Source organism: Halyomorpha halys, unplaced genomic scaffold, assembly GCF_000696795.3.
Source record: "Halyomorpha halys isolate HHAL.00 unplaced genomic scaffold, Hhal_1.1 Scaffold45.1, whole genome shotgun sequence".
NCBI lineage: Eukaryota > Metazoa > Arthropoda > Insecta > Hemiptera > Pentatomidae > Halyomorpha > Halyomorpha halys.
The window spans coordinates 472,889-498,523 of NW_027113993.1; the positions used below are offsets into that span (position 1 = coordinate 472,889).

Genomic DNA, 25,635 nt, shown 5'->3' on the forward strand with positions numbered 1-25,635 from the left:
AGCTATGAACACCGATAACCTAAAACCTCATTTTGAAAATGTGTCACTTTTCTGGATGAAGTACGATATTTAAATCAAGCACTTTTTTATTAAATCTTCCATTGGTTTTCAAATGCACATTTATAGATTTACGACAGTTACATTAGAGTTCGTGCAGGATTACAAGTTTATCCCCGTGGGATTAAGCGCCTAGTCATTCTAAAATGAGTCTTGTGATACTGCCATACATGTTTGGCACCCGTCATAGCTCATGAATTCAATTACCCTTTTGATATATTATTTTCGTAAGTTAAAAAAGTTTTGGCATCAATACAACTAACTATAAACATATTGAATTGGTTTCATTACGCCATTTTACACCCTCAGTTAAAGGTCTCTTCAGATTTTTTAATATCTAGGTATTCTAGGTATCTAGGTATTGCTGAAAAAGACAGCTCTACCTGTACTGTACTCTACGCAAAAAGACAACTCTACCTGTACTGTACTCTACGCAAAAATACAGCTCTACCTGTACTGTACTCTACGCAAAAAGACAGCTCTACCTGTACTGTACTCTACGCAAAAAGACAGCTCTACCTGTACTGTACTCTACGCAAAAAGACAGCTCTACCTGTACTGTACTCTACGCAAAAAGTAGATCATTTTATTAAGTTTTGTAACTTTCTTCTTCTACACCAACCTAATGAACTAGAAATGTTTTACTTCCCTTTTTTTCTTTGTGTTTTCTGTTCACTTCTGAAATAAGCAAGACGCAGTATATGACTTAAGGATTAAGATTTGTCGAATAATTAGGAACCGAATTTTCGCTGTTTTGGAGTGACAGCACATCCATAAGAGGAAATTAATTTTTATTGAATTCAAATCGATCTGCAAAATTTTGTGCTAGTACTTCAATTTATCAATATATTTTTTAATATCATTAATATTCAAAACCAAATTATCTTACAAAAGCAACATCATTATTGGACACCCCGCAGTGACGGAATTTCGGGACTTTCTCCTAATCGGTGTTTCCTTGCTCATCATTAACGAAGCTATCAGAAATTATCTTTTGCTGGCTAAGTTTCATCATTAAACAATGCCATCGCGAACTCGTCACAATACCTCCCCGTCATGCTCTTTCAATATTGTTACTAAACCCTTTCGCCTAGATTTTTAGTTGCGGTGACCTAGTAATAAAAATTCCACCATTGTTTATTTAATAGCATTGCATTGTATAATAGCTCTTGAGAAAAAACAACATTAACTAGCAAACATTTAATCCGATCAGTCAATAAGGAGATTAAGGGATATCTTATCTACTGTACCTGATTTTATGGTCATTTATGTCGGTATTTTGTTATCTTTTATACTTCTGTTAAATTCGAATATTATGGCTTAATCTTGATGTGTCAGGCCATATCGAATTCCTTTTATCAATCTCTGGCAAATCGGAATATTCTGAACCTTAACAGTTGCTAATCTATTGCAAGCCAGGTTAGGAGGCTTCTAAATCAGGGGTTCCCAACCTCTTTATAACGCGCCCAGAAATCCAGGGTTGAAATGGTGCCACAATTTTTTTTCTAAGCTCCATGGGTGCACGGGGTTGATATCAGTGAATGAAGGGACAATGCGATATTTGAAAAATGGGGAAATAGTCAGTATCAGTCTTATGGTGACGGGGCTTACCTGGTTTTTGAGTCAAAAGTATGTCAGTTTGTAGTCCTCAGTCTAGACTGAGACCGTTTATGTGTGTCTGCCGCCTTTGTGGCCGTCCTGCCGCTGACAGGACACAATGCACCACAAATATACCCCCACTCCTTACTTATTACCATCACAATAATTATTTTTATGAGATGATAATTTGGTTGTATATTTTGAGATGGGAAGCTTATTAGGTTTAGGATATTCCGATATGCAAAATACAGATAAATAAATTCGCACTGGCCTGATATATTAAGATTACTTACATAAATTGTATTATTTTGCCCATCAGATGCTTTAATATGCTAGTAATGACTAGTACTAAACTAAGAGTAAAATTACATTCTGTTTTTAAACTTATATCTGTAATAATATATAAAGCTGAAGAGGAAAAAAAATATTTTGGAATCAAATTGAACGTTTATTGATGAATATTTTAAGCTACATGGCATTGTCATAGGAACATGATAAACATGAAGATTTAATCAAATCCATCTACCTTCTGGATTTAACTATCAGTTTACAGAAAAGATTAAAATCTCAACTCTGTAGGGTGTATATATATATATATATATATATATATATATATATATATATATATATATATATACTTAAAAGGATATCCTCGGTTCTTCATTTTTATATTATTTAGTTGTATTATATCTGCAATTGATTTTATCGTTTAATTACATTCAATAAAAATGTTTTAAATTTACCGAAAAATATCTGCTTTTATTTTTTAAAAATATCAGCTAAAGTACCTTTTTCTAATGTTAATTGTTTCGAAAAACAATTTGTTTGAATGACTATTTTATTTCTTACTCTACATATAATAATGCATAGTTTATTAAAAGAGTACTTTTAATACCTAAGCAATATCATTTATATTAAACTAATTAAATTTAAAGATTTGATCAAATTGCTAAATTTCTTTACGGAAATCACCTCAGAGTTATTTCAACTTCTTCTGTGAATTAATCATCAACTCTAATTTTCATTTTAATCATTTCCCTACGACATCAATCCGCAATGATCAATAGGAACAGAGGATTAATTAAATGAATTAATTACTTCATAATAAAATTCAATTTTGTTCACAGGTTACTAAATTAGCCTCATCTTGTTTGTTTGACAAACAACCATAAAAAGCAGAAAAAGAGCTGGATGGTGTATCTTGCAGTTTACTTCAAACTAAATGAGATGTTATGTCCACATTCGGTACATTTTCTCTTTAGTATTTATCACATAAAAGGAAATCCTTCCTCGCTGGACCCACCCCGCTAAGATCCCTGGAGAGCGACGGTCCTATATCACTTTTGAAATATTAGCTTAAAACGGGAAGAGGAAACGGAAAGAATAGTTAAATAGAGCAATATTTAAAAAGCGACTGAAATTAAAAACGGCATTATCTATATGAAAATCGTTGCTGTGAGAATGCATAAGAGTTCAAAGGACTAGATGAACCAAAACAGTCGAATAAGAAAAGATGAAAACTAAAAAACACTCTTGCACATTAATTTGCATTAACTCCTGCATCTGATTGATTTCCGTATCAGAAGGCTGCATCGTTCCATATTCTGAATATTTAGAGGGAAATAAAAATAAAAATGTGTAATCTAATCTTTGAGCTCACTGATATCCACAAGAGCAATATACATTTTTGAAGAAATTGAGGATAAAAATCATTCCTACATTACAAACTTCATACTGTTGCTACATAATTCAATATTGGATAATCTCGTAATCAATAATGTCCTACTGATGTTGTTGTTGTTGTTTGTTGTTTAAAGGCGTAAAACTCTCTGGTCATCAACGCCTATGGCATGATAAAAGTAAAAAAAAAAAATACTAAAATAAAATAAATAAAAAATAGAAAAAAAAAAAAAAAAAAAAATAGAAAAATAATAAATAAAATAAAATAAGTAAAAAACATAAAAATCGAAGAGGAGTTATAATTTATAAAGAAGGCGATGTGCTTTTAAAAATTCAAATACTCGTGTAATTTTAACTTCCTCATCTGCCAGAGTTTCGGATAAATTTGGGGTCAGTCCTATCCTGTTTATTGTTGGTAAATAGTGAGTACACTCTTCAAAAATATGTCTAATCGTAAGAATGGGCTGACAATATTTGCACGTTGGAGGTGGCAGTTTTCTGATCAGGTGAGTGTGCGTGAGGAAAGTATGACCTATTCTCAAGCGGGCCAGAGCAACCTCCTCCCTGCGGCTGCTGCGGTAGGATGTCGACCATGGTTTTACTGATCGTTTTATTTCTTTTAATTTACTGGGAGAGCTTTCATCCCACTTGGCCTGCCATTTTTCTAATATTTGTAATTTAAGGGGTGTACTGAGTTCTGATGGGGTAAGAACGGCGGTTCCTCGGCCAGGGAGCGTGAGTGCCTCTCTGGCCGCTTTGTCTGCGAGCTCGTTACCAACAATGCCAATGTGGCTTGGAGCCCATATGAAAATAATGGATTTACCTTGCTGTGATAATTTTAGAAGAAAAGATTGAATTCTTATGATGAGTGGATGTTCGGGGTACATGTCCTACTGATTTGTTTATGGAACGACAAAATCATTTATAAATTATTTTATTTTTTACTCTAAGGTTGTATGCAACCGAAGAATATATAATTTATTTGTTTTTTTAAATGTGTTTATTAACAAAAATGGATCTATTTAAATAATTAAAAACGCGTGAACTATGGAAACATTTCCATTTATTTAAGCCTGTATGTATTTTCACTAAAACACATGAATAACAAAATTAAAAAAAAAAGAAAAAAAAAGTTAGTTTATTTAAAAACTATGCTTTCAACAAGTCGATAATTCAAAACAACAATACGGTATTATTTTTAAAGAAACAAAACAATAATATCAGATATCAAACTGTGGTATGGCATTTATCCCTCGGATGTTAACGAACTGACCTCTTTCCAGTATAGCACGTCGTACATAGCTGCTAAGATGTTATTTTTTCCTTAAATATATGGCAGATTTACAAAAAGAAACTATTGATAATTATAGCAAATCTTCATGTTTCTTGGTTGGCTAATACCGAATTTTTAGCACATCACTAGTACAAAAATATTTCATAGCTTCTGGAGTGGTTACTCATCACAGATGGTTTCTGATCAACTTTTATCTGATATCGAAAGAACGTTAAAATGTACGAAATGGCAAAAAATCGGATCTTAATAGGTCCATTTGAATTTGATATATAATATAATTTCCTTATAATTATTTAAATATACTTAAGTAACTTTTTATTCCCTTTAGATTTAGTAAATGTATACTTTACTGTTGTCGGACTCTGGTGGCACAGTGGTAAGTCAATATGCTACTAATTCTAAGGACCCGGGTTTGAATCCGGCTGTAGCAGATAATATTTTGTTACACTGTAGCCCTGAGTCGACCCTGTGGGTTTTAAAGTCCTCCTGGGATCCAATCAGCCTCATAGTGTGGGTAGCCTTAATTGAAGAAAAATTTGGCGTTTGAGCGTGATATTGAAAAAATCTCCTTGTATAACCGTTGTTCAAAGAACTGTGCTTCCTTACAAAGTACTGAACCCCTGACCCTAAAAGGGTTTTAGTGGTTCACATTATTATTATTATACTTTATTGTTATCATCAGAAAGACGAGAAACTGTGGAAAAATGTGTTTAAAGTATACACTAAGTATACACTTTCTTACACTTCATTAATAAAGGTTGATGAAGGTAAGAAAGTATAATATAATAATAAAGTTGAGCTTTATAACAATTACGTTATTAATTTGATTTCTTATCCACTCGTATATTCAAATGATGGCATGATTCACATATGAATGAAAATTTGTAAATGAATTGTAAGGAAGATTCTTTCAGAAAATCTGTTAGGTATATACATAATATTATTACAGATGTTTGTAATGTCTTGACTGCTTTTATTATCTTACCTGTGAGTTGAAGTATGTATTCTTGGAGGCTTGGGGAAGTGAAACCCTTATATAGAAATCTCCAGCGATAAAATATATTAAATCTTTTCCACTGAGGTTGTATTTGTTTTCACATTTTTATTGATCAGCTTGAACCTTTATAAGTCGACGAAATTCAAATGTAGCTATTTAATAGATGAGAAAGAGAGATATTTCTGATGACAACTATATAGTATACTTTGACTAGATTTGAAGCTATTAAAAAGTTACTCAAAATATATTGTAAAAATCACAAATACGGTGTATTATATTTTAAATGCGAATTTATTTAGAATAAACTGCAATTTGTACCAATTGGTATATTGAAACATACTTTTTATACCATAAAATTTTCAATTTAATCCCCAAAAATGTACTCTAGAACTATGACTTATTTTCATTACATTTTGCTTCAAAACTCGCATTACATAAATCTGTAGGGTAAAGTCGGGTAGCCTTGTACATTAAAATTATTAAGCAACCTAACACCTACGTCCTGCACTGCGTAAGTAAAACTTTCTGTTCGATGTCCCCCCATCTAATGGGAGCACAGTGATTAATACGTTTTCGTTTATCCTATCAAACTTACTGGAATTAATTACCTAGAATAAGTAAGTATATGTATCTTTATTTGATTAATGTGAGATCATAGCGTTAAAAACAAGAAAAAACGTACAATATTTTCCAACAGATTCGAAAGACCGAGTGCATTGTATATGGAGAAACATTTAAAGACGACTGGATTTAATGCAAAGATTGAGCTACTAAAGATTTTGTTTATATAGGTATGTTCAATTGAGATGTTTAAAGGGCTAACAAAATTGGAGTTTCTATTAATAATGTATATAAATTTCAAAAATTTAAATCCAGGGATACGAGCTCCATCTTATGCTTTATCCAAAATTTCAGACTAAAGTAATTTTAATTTGTAAAGAAACGAATAAGATCAGTAGCGAGAGGAACAAGAAGTTCGAATACAATCCACTAGAGCGCAGCACCTCGAACCTCACCGAAGCTCTCAAATTTATATATGATTGTATTTTATAAAAACATATTATTATTTTTTTTACATATTACTTAGTAATGTCGATAAAATAATAAATGAACGTTGCCAAAATATAGCACGAAACTACCTCAAGCGGATAAAACCGCTTTTCGGTCACAACCGTATGCAGTAAATATAAATAAGGGTATTAAAGAACCCCTAATTGATCAGAGAAGATCACAGATCCACAGCCTCTACTTGAGATAGTTTCGGTTTATAGCCAATCCTGATTTCTAAATAGTTGTTATATTTTATTCATCCTTGATATGATCTCTCTCCTCTACCTGTTATCCCTTCGTAAGCTCCGGCGAATAGCTACCCTCCGGACTTACATACCTCATTCGCCTATGTCGGAATAGTACCGGCAGGACGAAGGCCCTTTCCTGGGCCCTGTTTCATAATGGAAGCTAATAGTATTAGTGAAAAGTACAAGTATAGGAACTAGTGTGGTAATAATACTAATACTTATTTTTTTCATGATAGGAATGACTATTAGTGATATTACTGGAATTAAAAAATACTAAATTACAAGTTAATATTGTACAAGCCTGCGTAATTGTATTAAAATAAATCTACAAGACTAATAGTATTAGTTTGTACTTTATTATGAAACTGGGCCCAGGATGACTCTGGCGGCTAGCTACCCTTCAGGTCTGTACACCTCCCTCGATTTATCGGAATAGTACCCGATAGGACGAGGTTACCATCCTTCATGATATAACGGGTGTCACCCGTTAGTCTCATCCTATCTAGACATCATCCTTGTCAACTACCTTACCTTTATAAACACTTACTGAAAACGCATTGTCGATGCTTTCTAGACAAGCAGAATATTCAAGAAACTAACCCACCTCGACAGACTAATTACCTTAAGCAGTATGACAAATAAAGTTCCTAAGTTATCTTTCAGAGTAAAATCCATCAGAAATGTTGTTGGTTTAATAATTTATTTGTGTTTACTTTATGTGTCCGGGCTACCAGACCTTCTCTTACGTGACAGAAGAAACCAGAGTTCATTTTCGGTTTCAGCACACCAAGTTCAAACTATATCATCAGATCAATTTTTTTTATTTTAGACTATGGATTTAATTGACAGGTTCAATCAAAATTAGAAAAGCGAATTAATGATATAAAGATAAAAATAAAAATAAAAAAAACTGTTTTCACTGTAGACGAGTTATCATAAAAAAACACTCCCATACATTGGATCTAATATTTACTCGCACAAAGTGTATTTTCTGCACGATATAATGTAATGAAAGTTTTCAAGAATTTCCCTTAAGTAATTGGATTTAGGATCGATAGAAAGGTAAGGGTTTTCGTGAGAAGAAAACGTATTTCCATTCCTAAGTCAGACAGTATAGAATTCGCCAACCAACTTGCAAACTGCAACTTGCACGCGAAGTGAAAACAGAGTTATCTCAACATTTATCAACAAATAATCGTAGTCAATCTTGCATATCAAATATTAATCATAATTTTTTTTTTAACAGAGCAAAATTAAATTATAAACTATTATAGAATACTCCAAAGGTCAATAACTCTTTCAATATCCATCAAGTATAAGGGGAAAAAACCTGATACCGTTTTTTATTTTAATTTCTTTAATCATACTAATCGATTCCATTAAGCAGCACATCCAGTCAGTCAATTTTATTGAAAAAGTTTCTGTCAAGCCCCAGATGTGTACTAGCCTTAAATATATAATTTCAGTTTCGTACGACTTTTAGTTTTTGAACTGGGCCGACTACATGTACACACACTTATAAATATTCGTGAGTCAACCCTGTGGGTTCGGTAGCCCTCCGGGGTTCACCAAGCCTAAAGCAGGTACCCAAAATTGGGTAAAAATCTGGCGGTCGATTTTTTCATTACCTCCTAGCACAACCGTTGGTCTAGTAACAGTAATTCCTTAAAAGTACTGAACTTCTGACCCTTCATGGGTTGTATCAGTACAGATTATAATTTTTTTTTATAACTGTTTAAAAAAATGCACGCGACACACAAGCTATTTCCATATTGGCTTCATATATATTTTTTCCTTATTCCTATTATTTATTTATAAAAAAAAGTTGTACTATAAATATAAAATGAATAATCTAAAATATATGTAATTGCCTTCCTTGAGGGGAATAAAATATATATAAGAAAGTGGGCTGGGTTCGCTGATTGGGGGGTGCATAATTTTAGCTGAGAAACCGCTGGTGGATGGGGAGTACAAAAAACGAGAAGGAACCGCTATAGTTTATTTACGGACTCCATTCGCTGATATGCATATAGACCAACGGTTGTGCAAGGATGATGTAATTTGGTCAGACTCACGCTTGACCAACAGATTTTTACCCAATTTTGGGTACCTGCTTTAGGCTTGGTGAGCCCCGGAGAACCCACAGGGTTGACTCAAGGTTACAATGAAACAAAAAATAATTATCTGCCACAGCCGGATTTGAACCCGAGTTCTTGGAGTTAGTAGTAAAATAAATATTAAAAAATAACTAAATTAGAATAAAACACCGAATCAAAATATATAATTTTATAAATAAAATAAGTATTAGTAATATTTCGAGCTAGATATAATGATGAAAAAATAAACAATTATTGCATACTAATACTTACACATTCAGCCTGAGGTACCCAGAGGTGAATCTGTACCCATGCGTGACAATTTAATAATTTTCACATGGACTGGAAAATGAACAATATGTACGAAAAGTAGTCCAAAATGCAGAAATAAATTGAAAAAGAAGTATTGATCCTTTTCCTATCTTTGTGTTTGAGGAAAGATAACAAATATTAATCAGAAATCGTTATAAAGGGCTAAGGTCAAAGTATCACAGGACTTTGTGATATCATTGTAGGGTTGTGACATCCTTATCACAACCAGTCTAGTATCCTTCCTGGAGCTGTAATGTCCATGTGGTGGTTTTTGTTCCTTGTATTCCTCTTCAACCCATCATTTGCAGTGGTTGACGACATGACAACAGCCAATTACAGGACGATGATACGAGTAAGGGCAATCCAATGTCCTGATGGGGAAATGCTTACTTCGTGCGGTACATCTCTGTGCTGTAAAAAGATCGCTTTTATAGGTTCGTATGAACACATTTAGTATAAAGCATTAAAACTTATAGTCGCACCACTTTAAGTTTTTTGGGGAAAAATCGTTTATAATTTTACCCTATATAGATTTACTTATTTATAGTAACAGAAATAAGATTATTAAATCTTGCAAGACAAATGAGCGATTATTTCCTCCTCATTTAATCCGGTAAGATTATATATATATGACGGCAGTGCGAGTTGGAACGTGGATCCCACAGCGCTCGGTCCAGAATGTTCTGGGTCGATTCTCCCCTGTAGCAGTTAATACTCCTCGGCGGTCCTTGACACTCCTCAAGGTTATAGGAAAAAACTAAAAGAAATACCTACTTCGTTACTCTATTGAATTAGTATGCTACTTAGGAAGAGTTTCAGAACCACCAGAAATGCGGTTTCGTTTTAAGAGTGGTAAAAACTGATTTTTACAATTATTTAAATATGAATGCAATTTAGGCTGCAGTTTATGCATTGAGGTCCCGTATAATTGTTGCACCAGGTGCAGTTAAAGCCTGGAAAAGCGCGTACGCTCAACATACTCTCGCCATATCCTATCCTATAACAACTATAAGTGATATATAACAATTTTTGAAGAGATTAAAACATTCATTAAATATTGGAAGAACATTCTGTTTTATTCATTAAAGAAAGACTCTTAAACTAATCCAGTACCAAAGTATTTTTGTTGCGACTTTCTTTCCGGAAATTCGGAAAACAAATCCATAAAGGTCCGGGAAAAATTTCTTATAAAGCAAATAAAAATGAAGATGTGAAATCAAATAAAAATAACGCAGTAAAATAAAGATGTAAATAAACTATGAACTAAAAATATACATTATCATTTTTATCATGAAAATAAAATTTCAATATACAAAATACCGTGTATAGTATAGATAGTTTTTTATAGAATGAAACTTCTCTCATTATATATATCTTTTATTCATGTTCACAATCTTATTTGACGTATCTTCCATTTAAACTTTAATTATTAATTATCAAATAAAAATTAAGGAACTTAATTAAAAATTAATTACTAGCACTCTGGGCTTTAGTTTATTCAGATTTAACTCTGGATCTATTTATTCTGTTAGACGGAAATAAAGAATAAGAACAAAGATATTTTCCATGAAATTCTAAATAAAAATTATTCTACGAATAATCGGACTGGAATTCTATTCAGTAGCATTCGAAGTTAAAACAGTTTTATAGTCTTTTATGTTAAAATTTATTCTAATATTCTTTTGAAGGCATTTCACCGTAGTTCCTAAAATAGTAATAAGATATAGCGCTATTTATAAATTAAATTTATTTTCAGTATTAATAAAAGGTTCAAGTAGGTTTTTTTATGAAATATTGAATTGTATATGGACTATATCTTATGGTTGTGAGTAAAAAATATTTAAGATTTAAGTGCATCCTATATTTCCTAATTTATTTATTATAGATTTATATAGAACAATTAAGTTTTTTTAGATATTAAAAAAAAAAAAACTTTAGTTTGAAGATATAGGACTCTGATATTATACGATTGAGGGCATGATAAATACATTTTTAATCATTTATTCATCATATTATTGTCATGCTTTTTTTATATAATAAATTTGCTTAATAACTGCTATCCAATACATTTTAAACAAAAAATCAATTAAATTAATAAAATTAATACGTTATTTTACAGGTCGCTAGACTGTGCAAGGCAGTCACAGAGCCACATGAAGTTAAACATTAAAAGTAAGTGATATCCAGCATACCACACCATTATTTCATAAAAACTTATTGAATTTTCCAAAAAAAGATATAATATACAAACAGAAATTTAATTACAAAATTTGGTTCAAGACAGCATTCCTCTTGAGACTCTGATAGCCATAATGTTGATAAGTATTCCAGAAAACTTGAGTAAGAAGTGGAGCGTGTGTTGACTTTTATTAGCGGGCCCATTTGATAAAATTCGTCCTTCACACTCAGCTATCATAGCCTGAGTTTTGTGGTGGTCTTCTACAAGTTAAGAAGTGGGGAGGGACCGCACGGTAGTTCCACGCAATAAAAAATTCGCTTCCATTTCAATGAGGTTTAGCCCCAGTATCTGAGAATTGAAGACAAATCACCACACTAAGAATGTGACTATATTTATTTGACGGGAATATTTTATAAAACGTTTTTTAACAATTTTCTCGAAGAGACTGGATGGTTTAGAAAATGAAAATAGGTTACTTCTACATACCAATTTCATCTAAAACTCTAAACTGCTAGGATGGCACTAAGCTCACTTTATATGTTTTTGGAGGTTCATAAAATGATTTTCGATTTTAAAATCGCATGCTCGCGTATCAATTTATTTCATCTTTTCGTATTTCTTACATATTTCTAGGGTCTGCCTTAGTGAAGTCTGACAACACTACTGAATTGAAACTACAGTTACGTTCCATTTAACTATGGTTCTCAACTTATTTTTTTTTTTGTTTCAGGTAAGGTTTGGATTCACTGCTTCAGAAAAATGTAATATAATTAAAAATATTAAATAAATATTAAAAAATTTAATATTTTAGTGAATTAGAAAGCTATTGTGTTAACATATCTCACACATAGTTAATGTGAATTTTTTCCATTTAACTTAAATTTAGACTATATTATATTACAGATGAAATTATTTAATTACATATCATATTATGTTACTATATATTTAACTATATTATTATAAGTTACATTATATTAAAAATATAAATTGGGATGACATTTGCAATTAATATTCATTCCTTACATCGTAGTTTTCATTCCTCAAGTATTACATGCAATTTTAAAAAATTAGGTAATAACTGATAAAGATGAATTGATTTTACTTACCTACTTTTTATGCACTTCAAAATTGTTAGAAAATTAACGGTGAATAATAACCCTATAATATTAAAATGAGGACAATACAACTTAATTTAATAAGTTTATTAAATGTACTTTATTAACAAATATGTTATTTTTTATGATTTGCAACATTATAACTGACGTCTTAATTAACAAATTGATATGAAAATTTTGTTGAGAAAAAACAAAGTCAGATTCGGTTTTAGAGTCTTTTGAATCCCCTTAAATACGATTTTTCATATATTTTTTTCAATTTAAGGGTTTCAAAAGACGCTAAAACTTACTTTTGATTTTGTATTTTTTTCCAAACTTAAACTCGCTTAATACGATCAATATTATTTTTTCTTATTATGCATAAAAAAACAAAACAAATCGATTGGTATATAATAATCATTAAATAAGAGAAGAATAAAGGTGGTTTGCGATAAAATAAAAATTGTCTACAAACATGTAATTTATATTTTTTTGGCTCCTATGGCGCACTAGCAAGAACCCTCGAACACATATCTAATATTTTCGACCTAGCATCACCAAAAAAAGATTCATTGAAATCGATAATCCCACGTGGATAAGTTCCTCTTGTCAGTAAACTTTTCTTGGATATATTAATTGTATATTTGAATATAAAAGCTTTCTCAATTTTTTTTTGCATTTTTATGGTTTTTTTTTTACTAAAAATTTTACAGTTTCTTATTGCATATTATATGTCATACCCTGAGAGTTTTCACAGCATTAAAGTCGGGATTTGGTTCAAACTTTTTATTTAATTGTTTTGTTTTTTAAAAAATGATAATACAAGCTGCCACAATCAAGGGTTTTATCCATTCATACTATACATACAAAACTAAAAAGAAGAAAAAAAAACTGAATGATAACAATATCTAATTATAACTAAAATATAGGTCCTTTGGCTGAAGGATGCATTTGTTCCCATTCTCTAGAAATTATTTTGGGACTACAGATAAATATAAACCACCATTTATTTGAATATAGCTCCCGCGAATACTCACAAAGCATTTTCACAAATTGAATGTTTTCATTCAATCTCAGGTAAGTTGAATGACAGACTTATATTTCATCTCTGTTATTAGTTTGATAACCAAAAAAAAATCATAAGGTTTATTTTAAAAGGAGAAATTTTATTTTAATGTTCAAGCATGTACAATTCTCCATTCCGAGGCTGAGTACTTCTAATTCACCTCTTTTAGAAAAATCTTGAGAAATACAAGTCGTAGAAAAAAAAATATTTTAGATTATTAATGAAAGGTTTATAATTCATAAAAAATATAAGAAAGGGGGTAATTTTATTAAAATATATTCGTCGTCCATTGCTAAAATGCAAGTAATTAAAATTGGTTAAGAATTATTAGTGCACACATCTCTTAAATTGTTTTCTAAAATTTAAAATAATGTAGTTTAATGGCATAAATTATAATTGTAAATTAGAAAACAAAAAAACAATTGAAAACCATGAGTTTGCATTAAACAAATACCTAATACCAGAAACGAAGTTATTGTCTCAATAAAACTGAATATATATATTTTATGATGTTACATATATAAAAAAAAAATTTAAAAATTAAATAAAAAAAAAAATAAAAAAAAAAGTTAAAACAGTTACATATGTAGTGACATATGTATTAAATTGCAACAAATATTTCCGTAAGTTATTTAAATTAACAAATTTTTTCTAGCTCATTATCGAAAATACATTTTTAACGAATCATATTTAACAGATCTTCATAAACTTTTGTACGTTAAGTACGACTACATTTCCTGCGATTAACCTGTTATCTATTTTAGAGACTTTAAGCTATGGATTAATTTGTTTACACCATATTTTAAAATAAATAAATAGCGATAATTGTAAATGAAGTATGAAATATAATTTGTTTGCTTATTTGATTTAACTTCTTAAAAGTCCAACCAGGGCAAGGAATCCTCCTTATCGTAAGGTCATCAACCTATTCTAAACCGAGTGGGAACGATAAAGAATTGAATTCCTTCTAATTTAATTATCAGTGAGATTAAGTAATTAAATTAATAATACAAAGTGTTATTTTAAAAAGGTCTCTTGTATAAAAACTAAATAAATCATTATTTTAACCCTTCGTAATAATGAATCTCAATAGGTGTTCTGTGATTAGGCCAAGATAATAGTTCAAAGTGATACATTTACACAAAGAGTCCGGTGTGTCTTGAGACCCGTTATTTCCTATGATGAACAGCATTAACAGCCTGTTACAAACTTGTTAGTTACGTGTTAGCTTTTTTAGGTGAAAATTGATTGTTATTAACAAAGAGTCAGATGCTTATCTCATTGTATAAAAAAAATTGTGTGACATTTTTAATAAATTTAATGGAATTTAATTTTGCACGGAACTAAATTTTTATCAAATCCAATAATTTTCGAAATATATGCAAAAAACAAAGACTAAATATAACCACATACTCCTCTGTCCCTCCAAACCCGTGGAACTTTTTAGGAACCACATCACAAAGTAATGCCGGCTAATAAAGGTTCAGAGAATTAGTACAAGAGCCCAAGAGGAGAAAAAAAGGCAGTTATCTCACCCCAATTTTTTATTACTTTAAGGAAAACTATGTATAATTACAAGTCAAAATTCATGAGTCTGCTAAGTATAGGTAGAGGGAATAAAACATGGCGGTTGTTTCATAGCGATAAAAAAAAAACTAATTTTTCATTGCAAGCTCTATATCTCAAAAAGTAGAAACAACACAATAAAACCTAAGAGAATGTCATTTAAAGAAGAGTAAATTTTCTAAAATATGAGCCATAATAAAGTTATTTACGTTAAACAGTTTTCGAGATATAGCTTTTTAAAAAAGCAACATTTCATAAAAATGTTGTATATACTGAAAAATCAGTAGTTAGTGAATTTATTTTGAAAAATCTATATCTCAAAAACCATTTGACGTACAGATATCTAATAGCACTCAAATTAAAGCTAGTGTAATGAGCTATAAAGTATTTTATGATGTTTATCTTCGTAGGAGTAATAGTTTACATGAAATTTGCTAAAGTAAATTGATTTATAGTTGTTCAGTTGCCAAATTTATATTCATATATTATAAAAACTACTATCCCTACAAAGATAAGTGCCATAAACTACTTTATAGTAAGTTAAATTTCCTTTATTTTGAGTGTTAGCAGACATATGTGCGTCTTATCTAGAGATATATTTTTTCAATAATCCAACATTTTATACGAACAGCTAAAAATTAACGTTTTGTGAGTTTATTTTGTGAAATATCATAAAAACTAATACTCCTACAAAGATAAACATATTTAACTATTTTGTAGTAAATTTAACTAGCTTTAATTTGAGCACTGGCAAACATCTGTACATCCAATGGTTTCTGAAATGAACTTTTTCATAAATCAAAGTTATTGTTCGAAAACTATAAATCAATTTATTTTAGCCAATATTATGAAAACTACTATTCCTACGAAGGTAAAGGTCATAAACGTATTAATAGTCCATTATAGTACTTTACACTTTATAGTACAATTATTTAGCTTTAATTTGAGTGTTAATAAACATTTATACGTCGAATGGTTATTGAGATGTAGATTTCTCAAAATAAATTAGCTAACTACTAATCTTTCAGAAGATTTTTAAGAAATTTTGCTTTTTAAAAAGCTTTATCTTGAGAACTATTGGACGCAAATAGCTCTTTTAGGGCTAATATTTCAGCAAATTTACTCTTCTTTAAATAATGTTTTCTTAGATATTCTAGTGTTGTTGGTAGTTTTTAAGATATAGAGCTCCGAATGAAAAATTAATGTTTTTTTAAGGTTTTGAAACAGCCCCTACCTATACTTTGCAGACTCATCAATTTTGACTATTAATTGTACATAGTTTTCATTAAAGTGATCAAAAATTGGGGTGATATAACTGCCTTTTTTTCTTCTCGGCTCTTGTACTAAATTATATTATAACACAATATAGATGTTATATTTTATTGGATGTATATATTTGGATATTAGGTATTTGTTCTATACATAAACTCCCTGACATTTAATCACTATAAACTGTCTTATATACAAAAGCAATTTTGAACTATATATATGTCGTGCAACATACTGCATACAGGAGGAAAGTTTTATTCTTTTCCTCTACGAAATGGAAATTCCAGTGGACCGAAAGGTTAAGAGGTTTATTTAACTCATGACGAGATGGGTTTGGTCTAAAATACCTTTCTTGATTCAAGACCGGTTTGTTGAGGAAAATGCGCACCACCTGTTTCCCGCCTACAAAGGAAGTGGTGGCGCACGTAGTAAGGGAATTTAGAAGATGTTATTGAAATAAAAGGAAAGAATGAAAATTGCCTGAATTAAGGAACCTTTTGCAGGTATTTCTTAACACGATAATACTACTGATTATACCTCTTTGGTCCTATGATACACCTTACTCGCAGTTAATTTCCTTACTTAACAATTGACTAAATTTCAAGCAGAAATATATAATTATAATAATATTTTTTATTTATTCTTTCCCTTAAGAATAATATAACACATACTGAAAATGCAAAAACAAAAAAGATTTATATAAGTACAACGTGTGAATGAATATTATAGATATCCAATTATGTTTCGTATTAAATGTAAAAAATAAAAATAAAATAAGCCCATCTATCGAAACGAAATATTATAATAACGTGAAAAACAGAGCAAATGAACTAAAAATAATTTTAAAAAAAGATCAATTCGTGTTGATATACATAGTTACAGGTTTAAAATTAAAATAAAAACCATTAAATTAATAAAAAAAGAAAAACAGAATAAAAAGGCTAAAAAAATTAAATCCTCTAACAAACCATAAATCACAAGATATCTTCTAATAACAATGAAATAAAAAGTAGATATAGTCCAGTCAAATTAGATAATTAACACAGACAAATAAAAAATAAAATATTATTTAGTGACACCAGTACATTACTCGGGTAAAAGAACCCGATTGGAGAGTCAGGATTAGGAGGGAGGGGATGTATGTGATGAAAACCTTATTAGATTTTAGTATAAATTTCCTACAACTTTTTTTCTAAACCATTTAGTTTCCGAGATATGGTGTGAAGAAGTGTGGCTAATCAGTTGCATGCCCCGATATTGTGATTAAAATGTTTGAAAACTGTTTGTTACTAAAAAAAAGAGTCTGATATATATTTCAAAAACTAGATAAAAAATGTTATGTGACAACTTTTTTCATAAATTTAATGTACTTTTGCACTGAACTAATTTCTCATCAAACCCAATAGTTTTCGAAATATTTGCATTTGAAGAGCTACAAATAAAACCGATTATTAATGGTTCAAAGAATTATTTTATAACACAATGTTGCTGTTATATTATATTGGATATCTATATATTTGGATAAAAGGTATACGAGTTCCATGTATATTATTTAAAGAAGGCAAAAATTTTAAAAATAAATAAAATTCAACTAGAAAAGTTTTTTTGCTACAAATCATGGACCGGAGCAAACTGGTCAACTTTTATTGTGAAAAATATATATACACTTTTATTTTGATAATGGTGGAATTTAAGTTTTTTATTTAAATTATTTTTTAATTTTTATTCTTCAAACTTGAAAATAATAGTTTTATCATGACTGTTATTTTCACACAGTTATAATACAATTTTAATAGTAAAATGTTTTAAAAAAATTGTAAATAAAAAGTTTATTTAAAAATATTATTAATGAATCAGACTAATAGCCATTAGAACATTTTATTTAATACTTAAGTTTAATTTTATTAATAATATTTTTTATAGTTATTAATATTTTATTGATCCCACTTTCCACATCGTTTCTATAATCACGCATTATTTTAATACACTCTGCTAAAAATAATTTAATAAAATGATTTTTGAAAAATGAAATTTCTTTTAATTATTTTTTAAATTAATTAATTGTTATTAGTTTATTAATTTTAATTTTAGTTACCATTACTGATTTTTATTTCAAAATTTTTTTTTTAGACATTTATTCTTCAAACTTTAAAATTAAAATTTTATTATGACTGCTATTTTCACACAGTCATAATAAAATTTTAATATGAAAATGTTTAAAAAAAAAATAATTGTAAATAAAAAGTTTAATTGTAAAATTTAAAATATTATTAATGAATCAGACTAATAGCTATTAGAACATTTTATTTAATAATATTTTCTGATATGTTTTATATTTATTAATATCTTATTTATCCCACTTTTCACATAGTTTCTATAATCACGCATTATTGTAATACACATTAAGCATATTCTACAGCTGAGGATCTTTCTTCAACACTGACCTGAGTGGTCGGTTAACCTTGAATAATAATCGTTAAAAATTACATTTTATTACCAGTTCGGATAATTAAACTTTCGGATAACAGAGGCTTTATTGTACTTACATTGCAGTTGAAACTATAGAAAGAACACTTTTTTGATAGATTTTTAATTGTGCTTTTTTCTAAAAATAATTTCGAAAGAATTAAAAAGAAATTTATTATAAAAAGGCAATAAATGTCGGTCTCCGGTAAAAATTAATTTAGTAAAATGATTTTTGAAAGATTGATAATTTTTAAAAATGAAATTGTAAAAAAAAATCTACCAACATAGTTGCTTCTTCCTCACTATTGTGTATATAATTACGTATAATGATCAATGATTTATTGTTTTGGGACAATGTACGGGACGAATCATTTATACAGGCGTGGTTACGGTAAAGAATCTTTTGCAAGTGTAAGCGGAATAAGTCGATTAAATTTGATGAAATGGGCCAATGTCTACATCAATCCCCAACTTCCGTCTAATCTGGGGTCGAATTGGACACGCCGTTTTCGAAATGTACGAAATATAGGTGTGGTAAGGAAAATAAGTTCGCCTATAGGAATGTACAATGCAACTCAATTTAATGCTGAGTTTAAAGAGAAATAGTAAAACTTTTTAGGTATCAAAAAAATATAAATTTTTTTAAATTGTTGAGATGTATATAAATTAGATTATAAATTATTAGAATATAAACTATTCTATATTTTGTACTGTTGTAACGTTTCGGGAAAATATCACATACTCATGTACTATTGTATCCTAAAATTGAAACAAATAATTTATTCTTATCTTTTTTATCTACATGTTACATATATTTAAAATTCTTGTAATCACATTTATCAATTTCCATTTTGAAATCTTGCCATCTATACACATATAGTCTAAAATATTTTATAACCACATTATTTAAATTAAAATCCTTCACAAACCAATGTTCTATTTTAGACAATACCTCTTTGGACAAATCAATATGACCAATATGCTGTTTTTTACTTCCTTATTGATCTGTCTAATTTTAATCTATTTTGCAATTTAATTTAAAAATAACGACTTTTTACGATTGAACAATTTTATTTCTCAATAATTTCCCTGATTTTTTACATTTATATGGCCAGCCTATTTATTAAATCGCATAATGTGCATATAAATGTTTTGTGTCTGTTTTATAGTTTACTGTGTTAATATTTTTAGTTATATGAATTGCTTTTAGAAATCTGCTTTTGATGTTTTGTGTCACGTCTATTATTGTGGGGTTTTTTAAATTAAATTTATGGTTAAATGTTATGCTGTGGTTAGCTAATGCAGTGCAATTTATATTTTTGACGTTTTTACAGTTTGTGATGAGTTGTTTTTAATATTCAATATTTTTTCAACTATTTTCACGTCAAGCTTATATAGTGCCTCTAACTTTTCCATTTTATCTATTTTGTCTTTCATGTTAGATAGTTGACGTTGTAACTTGTTGTTATTGTATAAACCAATTTTAATATTTGTATCATATTCTACTAAATTTTTTTTTTATTTTATCTGTTAGTTATTAGATATCAATTTCTGTTTAGTTTACAAGGGGAGAGACTACGCATGCTGGATCATCGATTTCAATGAACCTTTTTTTGGTGATACTAGGTCGAAAAATATTATACACGCGTCTGAGGGCTCTTGCTAAATGGCCTTGGTTTAATTAAATTATCGCAAAATTTGATTAATATAAAAATTGGTATTTAATGGTTGCAAATGGCGCTAAAAACGAATTTGACTTCATTTTATCCGAACAAATCATTTTTTGTTTACTTTACTGGAAACGACTTGTAGCTTTTATAATTGTTTGTACATTCAAACTCTTTTGATAAGATGAACAATATTTTATTCTTACACTACACGAAAAAAAAATCGATTGGTATATAACAGGTAATTAATACATGCAGATCAAAGGACTCTTATTTTTCTTGGCTCCTAAGGTCTATTGGCAGGACCCCTATGACACAAGTCTAGTATTTTTCGACTTAGTATCACCAAAAAAAGTTTCTTTGAAATCGATGATCCTACGATCCTCCCCCTTGTTGGGCTCAAACACGTTCAGGTCCACTGGGCAAACTTTTTCAGATCGAACCAAATTTTATCACAACGACTAAAACAAAGTAGTAAACACTTAACCAAAAGTAAAAACTTAAAGGTTTAAATTTTTCATGGTCACGTGGTCTAAATACTCTGCAGTGATTGGCTCCACTGAACCTGGTCTTGTTTGAAGCTAACTCCTAGTGGAAATGACCATTTTTTGTTAAAACGCAAGGTGTTTGAATGCATTTTTCACCGGTTTCTGGCTGTTAAATTAAAATTAAAAAAAAAGTTTTAGTATTGTATAGATGAAACCACTTACGAGAAACAATTTCAAACTCATATTGTGAGAACTACTCTTCTATATCTATTACTTGACTTTCGGTGAATAATACAGTTCAAATAAATATTTACCTTAGTTCCATCACATAAAGCTTCAGTAAAGAAAATAATCAGCTTAAAAATATTAAGTACACATAAAGAACAAATATTGGATATCAACGAGAGTGGTCAGCTTATCATGTAGCCATGAAGTGATGCCTGCCATAATCAATCAAATTATTTTTTAAAAAACCGAAATAAAATTTATTACGTGCACTGATAATTCAAAACACCTTCAAGCAAGGTAAATTTATAATACACAATATTATTTTTCTGAAAGAAACAAAGAATTTTTCCATTACATTGAAATACCTCATAACTCATTCCTGCGTCATGGGGAGCTGAGATTAAGAAACTACATTTAATTGTTTCATTTCCTACTTGTTTACTTAAATATTCAAAAGACTATTGTTGAAGAGGAAATCTATGAAAAAAAAGCATAATAAGGTGAGTTTTTTTTTCTAAGCTTGCTATGTGACCAAGATAAATGTTTTTAAAGCTGTAATTAGGAGTTTCATGTTTAAGGTTGCCCATAACCATAAACTTTTAGTACTTTCCAAAGGAGCGATGTAGATTAAGATAAAGTTCAACTTTTTTAAGTGAATATTAGTTATATGGTCTCTGGCTAAATTTCAATGTTTATTCAGAAATTCAACTAAACAAACCAAATGGACAGAGAGAGAGATATGTAACAGTAAAGTAACATAGAGGATAGGTGATTTATTCAACATGCATTTCAAAGCAACTTCACTAATTACACTTTAATTAATCAATTTTTTTTTAGTTTGTAACTTAGTAACCCCATTATTAGTGATTATATCATTATTATAAAGCGATTATCTTACTTTATTATTATAGCGATTGTATTTTATTTTATTTATTAACATAAACAGGTAGTTTTAATTCTGATGATTGATTATTACGGTGATGAAAAACGATTTTATTACAATAATAAACCCAATTTCAGAGTGCTGTGCCTATTAAATTTTAAATTTACAAAAATACCATAAAAAGATAATAAAAATAAACATATATACATATAAAAAGCACTTTCGTATTTCGTAGCTTATACTGTGATACCAAGTCCATAAAAATCAACAATACAAAAAAAAATCACCGAATCTTGCTAAAGATATTTCGATTCAAACATTATTTCTATGATACCAATATGATTTTTTTTACCATGAGAATTATTTCGAAATGTCTCTAGAATAATGCGTTTTTCAAGATAAAATATTTTTTCGGACGAGATATTGCAGCTTAAACTACAATATGTATTTTAAAAATATCTATATTATTAAAAATGTCAGAATAATTTAACTTGAATCGAGTTATAGTTATATTACAAACATGGAACAAAGTAAGTTGATATAATTTAATTATTTTTTAAGTTAGCAATAGAAGATTTTCTTTTCTTTTAATTATTTTTTAATTAATTAATTGTTATTAGTTTATTAATTTTAATTTTAGTTACCATTACTGATCCTTAAAATATTCTATGACAATGAAAATTCAAGTTAAATCCCAAATAGAAATTATTAAATATAGCAATTAGAGTTTATTCTAAATTCAAAATCATTGAGTCAATTAAGTCAAAATGTATAAAATCAGAACAAATTTTAGCATATTCTAGGCATTTGTAGAATAAACTATTAGAGCAACAAACTGGTGTTCGAGCTCGATTCTGACCAAATCATCTCCTTGCACAACCGCTGGTCTAGTAACAGTACTTCACTCATTCATGGGTTGAAGTCACGGTACAGATTTAATTTTAGTTACAGCAACAAAAACAAAGTCAGACATCAAATCTAGAAGTTAATATTAAACTTAAATTTTCTAGTTACATCCTTTACAGGAATAACTTGAAAAATGAAAGATTTGTTGGACTACTTAACATCAGTTCCCTAGAAAATATCAAAATTTAACTGAAAATAAAACTTCATTAACTTTGAAACGACAATTTATCTTCAGCACTCTTTGACATACTTGCTTAACTGCATTAAGTTCAATAAATAATGAGAAAGACTTCTTAGAAAATATCTAACTTCCAATTATGACCAGCAAAATATTGAAACGATTCTCCATATTGACATTGTGTATATAAGTAAAATATATTACGATACATACTAAGGTAGTTATCAATATGTCTAAATTGGGTACAGCGTTATGAAGAAAATCGATCTTTCTTATTTTATTTTTATTTTAAATATTTCAGTTGTACTGGATATATCACATTCTTCAGGTAATTAATAAAGTTTAATTATTATTGGTATAAGCACTTTTCTTTCGGATTCTAAAAAAAAAAAGGTGCAGAAACCAACTCATTAGACATCATACCGTAGGTACTCGATATCTTGAGTATCTACTGATAAATCTTTTAGGATTTGGATAAAGTACTTAAACACTCAAAACGAAAATTGACTCCCAAATCTACACTAATGATGCATTCAAGTCATGCTACTTTGTAGAAAAAGAGGAAACAAATAAAAACAATTTTTTTTATAAAATTGAGGTTCATAATAATCATTTGAGAAGCTCCAGGAGAAATTATAGATTTTCTTTATTTTAGATTAAATTCATTTCGATTCAGATAAAAACTCTTAACCAATCAATGAAATTCATTTTTCAATAAATAATAAACTTAAAAGCTCTATAAATAGTTTTAAAAAAAAAAAGTTGATGAAAAAAAAAGTTTCAATGATTATGTGAATCGAAAGCATTTTTTTTTTTTTTAACTCATCTATTTATTTTAATTAATTCAATGAAAGATGGGTAAAATTAGTTATAAATTAAACTACAACAAAATTGTCATGAATATTATGTTTACTTATAGATACACCAGTAACTACAAGAAATTTGTTCTATGATAGTTTAGATACAAGTTTATTTATATTAGAAAATAGAGCGTACGTAACTCATGATGAATATGGTCCGGGTGGCGATCAAAACGCAGCTCTAAGTACAAAATATATTTCATTCCTAACGTGTTTACAATATTTTTTTGTTTTTGTATCTGGTTTTTAGCCCTGATAAAGTCCTGCAAAGTGGGCCAAAACATTGGAGCATAATAATTTTTTTTGTACTAATTAAGATTTTTTTACCAACACTCTGACCTTCCTTCATCAATAAGTTTTGTTTATAAACAATTTTTGCCCAGATCTGAATTATTTGGCTTTATTTTTCATTTAAAGTTATTTTTTTATAAGGTCCGTTTAATAAAAAAATCATCGACAACATTACCCCGAATTCGCTTTGAAGTAAAACAGGTACCTGCACTGTTAGGTACTGTTAACGCAGTAACTCTGAAACGATGAACCGGAATGAGAAAAAATATATTTATAGATATAAATATAGGTAGATATATAAATATATTACACAGATAGAATATAGATATCGAATATAAAATAGAGAATCAAGCCAACAAGTTCTTTACTATACAAACTGACACTACTGAAAGATGTTTTGAAATTAATTTCTCACAGTTATGTAGGATTCTTAGTTTTGTTATTGTTTCTTGTTTTTTTGAACATACAGCTATAATGATATAGACACATGATCCACCGAATGGATACAGAAGTGTATCCACCTGGAGACACTCACCTTGCTTGATGGTCGCACCGCTACTGCCACTACTGGACTGAACGAATCCACCGCCCCACCAAGTTTTTACCTTCCTTACTTCGAGGTCTGCTAAGCCGCCGGGTTGCTGATTATCCTGAAGGGAAAACCGATTCCATGACAAAATATTAAGCAGCTCCATACTTCTTCGTCATCTAAAACAGGAAAAATTGAGAAATAAACTATCCAAAGAACATAAAACGGAAGTATTTCGTACTGTGTAAATAACCACTTAAGATGGGAACGGAAACAAAGAAAACTAACTATATAAAAAAAAATATTTCTAACTAGATCTAATTTAAACAGAAACTTGGAAATATTTATTTAATCTAGGCACTCGTGTTTCATGGGCACTTTATTCAAATAAATATAAAATTGACTAAAACGGAGAATAATTATGAAATCAATTATCAAGAAAAAAAAAGTAGAATCAAGAATTTTGAACAATATTCACTTTCATCAGGTACTTTAAAATATTTATTTAAATAAAACACTAGTCTCTCATGAGTATTTTATTTAAATATTTTTTTTTAGAGAAAGAAATTTATTCAATCATGCTGCCCAAATACATCGGGTTGCTACATTACACAGCATACTGATCAATCCGT

At 29.3% G+C, this 25,635-nt stretch overlaps 1 protein-coding gene and 1 long non-coding RNA gene across 2 annotated transcripts in view; one reads left to right on the plus strand and one right to left on the minus strand.

The window, feature by feature from the left end:
- Positions 1 to 25,114, minus strand: part of LOC106689194 (facilitated trehalose transporter Tret1) — a 127,940-nt gene extending 102,826 nt beyond the window's left edge. Inside the window, exon 1 of the mRNA XM_067051233.1 lies at positions 25,010 to 25,114. The gene's annotated coding sequence lies outside the window, so the exon portion shown is untranslated. The remainder of the gene's footprint in view (positions 1 to 25,009) is intronic.
- Positions 9,581 to 12,481, plus strand: LOC106689266 (uncharacterized). The gene is made up of 3 exons (XR_001344408.2): positions 9,581 to 9,767; positions 11,453 to 11,505; positions 12,243 to 12,481. It is a non-coding gene; the product is annotated as an uncharacterized lncRNA (long non-coding RNA).
- Positions 25,115 to 25,635: the final 521 nt, after the last annotated feature.